The 2,828-nt window shown below is 41.6% G+C and overlaps 1 non-coding gene across 1 annotated transcript; it reads right to left on the bottom strand.

Annotated features, from left to right (window-relative positions):
• Positions 1 to 2,756: 2,756 nt before the first annotated feature.
• On the bottom strand, positions 2,757 to 2,828 carry trnaa-cgc (transfer RNA alanine (anticodon CGC)). The gene has a single exon. It is a non-coding gene; the product is annotated as a tRNA-Ala (tRNA).

Here is a 2,828-nt window from a genome sequence, read left to right as displayed (position 1 = left end):
CTAGGCTACTTAAAGAAGTTTTACCATTAGTCAACACTTCGCTACTGAATATAACCAATTTGTCTTTATTAACAGGCTATGTACCACAGTACTTTAAAGTAGCTGTAATTAAACCTTTCTGAAAAGCCAAACCTTGATCCAGATGTTTTTAGCCAACTATAGACCTATATCCAACCTTCCTTTCTCTCTAAGATTCTTGAGAAAGCTATCGCCAAACAGCTGTGCGACTTTCTGCATAGCAACAGCTTATTTGAGGATTTTCAGTCAGGATTTAGAGTTCATCATAGCACAGAGACAGCACTTGTGAAAATTACTAATGACCTCCTAATTGCTTCAGACAAAGGACTTATCTCTGTACTTGTGTTATTAGATCTTAGCGCTGCATTTGATACCATTGACCATTATATCTTATTACAGAGATTGGAACATTTAATTGGCATTAAAGGGACTGCTCTAAGCTGGTTTAAGTCTTATTTATCAGATCGATCTCAGTTTGTTCATGTTAACGATGAATCCTCTGTGCACGCCAAGGTTAGTCATGGAGTCCCCAAGGATCTGTCTCGGTCCATCCTGTTCACTTTATATATGCTTCCTTTAGGCAGTATTATTAGGAACACTCCATAAACTTTCATTGTTATGCAGATGATACTCAATTATATCTATCAATCGCCGGATGAAACTAATCAGTTAGCTAAACTTCAAACGTGCCTTCAGGATATTAAAACCTGGATGACCTGTATTTTCTAATGTTAAACTCAGATAAAACTGAAGTTATTGCTCTCGGACCCAAGCACCTCCGTGACGCACTATCCAAAGATATAGTTACTCTGGATGGCATCACCCTGGCCTCCAGCACCACTGTGAAGAATCTTGGAGTCATCTTTGATCAGGACATGTCCTTTAATTCCCACTTAAAGCAAATTTCAAGGATCGCCTTTTTTCACCTACGTAATATTGCAAAAATCAGGAATATCCTGTCTAAAAATGATGCAGAAAATTAGTCCATGCATTTGTTACTTCTAGGTTGGATTACTGCAATTCTTTACTATCAGGCTGCTCGAAAAAATCCATAAAGACTCTACAGCTGATCCAGAATGCTGCGGCACGTGTTCTGACGGGAACCAGGAAAAGAGATCACGTTTCTCCTGTTTTAGCTTCTCTGCATTGGCTTCCTGTAAATTTAGAATAGAATTTAAAATCCTTCTTCTCACCTACAAAGCTCTTTATGGTCAGGCTCCATCTTATCTTAAAGAGCTTATAGTACCTTACAACCCTAGGAGAGCACTACGCTCCCAGAATGCAGGGTTACTGGTGGTTCCTAGAGTCTCTAAAAGTAGAACGGGAGCCAGAGCGTTCAGCTATCAGGCTCCTCTCCTGTGGAACCAGGTTCCAGTTTGGGTCCGGGAGGCAGACACCGTCTCCACATTTAAGAGTAGGCTTAAGACTTTCCTTTTTGATAAAGCTTATAGTTAGGGCATAGAATCGAATATTGTTAGGGAGTAGTAGTTAGTCACATAGTTTTCAGATTTATCTATCATATAATATAACTAAAGGGAGACTTGGCATACAGCCCGATACGGTTGGGGAGAGTTTCTAGCCCGACCGGGCTGGAGCTCTCTTTACCTTGTCTCTCTTGGTTTTGTTGTAATAATAGTTTTAGACAGCTTGGGACTTATTTTGATACACTAGTTAGGGCATAGAATCGAATATTGTTAGGGAGTAGTAGTTAGTCACATAGTTTTCAGATTTATCTATCATATAATCAAGAATATAATAGAACTAAAGGGAGACTTGGCATACAGCCCGATCCGGTTGGGGAGAGTTCTGGCCCGGCCGGCTGGAGCTCTCTTTACCTTGTCTCTCTTGGTTTTGCTGTAATAATTTTAGACAGCTGGGGACTTATTTTGATACACTGAGCTCCTCTCTCCTCTATCTTTCCATCTTTTTCATTTATGTGCATCCATGTCCCAGAAATGCTTGTTACTAACCTAGCTCTGGGGAGTCATTCCCGGAGTCCTTATGTTTCTTTTTTCCCCAGCATGTTCCCTTGGATCAGAGAGGCTCCGAAATCAGGGTAGCAGCTGTCGCCATGGTCCCGCTACACGTTCTGTGATGCCATGTTCAACTGCTACACTGCTACGTCCTGCTACGTCCTGCTACGTCCTGCTGTGCCTTGTAATGCCGCACAGCGTCCTGCTATGCCATGAACTACTACAAAGAACTGCTACAAACTACTAATTTTTTCTATTTTTGTTATTGCCACTCTTCATTCTAACCCCAACCGGCCCGTCAGACACCACCTACCAAGAGCCTGGGTCTGACCGAGGTTTCTGCCTAAAAGGAAGTTTTTCCTCGCCACTGTCGCACTGTTGCTTGCTCTGGAGGAAACTACTAGAACTGTTGGGTCCTTGTAAATTCTGGAGTGTGGTATATCTGTAAAGTGTCTTGAGATAACTCTTGTTATGAATTGATACTATAAATAAAATTGAATTGAAATTGAATTGTATAAATCATAGATAAACAGTAACATCACTCAAAGAAAGGTACTGCAATGGCTGGGAGACAAAACCAACTGCGTGGAAGGTAGCTACACTGACCACCATCACTGGGAAATGCACTGCAAATCATGCAACACATCTGGTCATTGAGACTGATTTCTGCATTAACTGCCAGAAACGCAAGGAGGTTACTACAACCCACTATATCATGCTATTCAAGCTTGTTCAAATCCTTCTCAATGAGACAGTAACACTTGTTGGAGATACCGGGAATTGAACCCGGGGCCTCATACATGCGAAGCATGCGCTCTACCACTGAGCTACATCACC

Source organism: Etheostoma spectabile, unplaced genomic scaffold (assembly GCF_008692095.1).
Source record: "Etheostoma spectabile isolate EspeVRDwgs_2016 unplaced genomic scaffold, UIUC_Espe_1.0 scaffold00002431, whole genome shotgun sequence".
NCBI lineage: Eukaryota > Metazoa > Chordata > Actinopteri > Perciformes > Percidae > Etheostoma > Etheostoma spectabile.
Note: the sequence above shows the minus strand (reverse complement) of the source record. Positions and strands in the feature narration are given on the sequence as shown.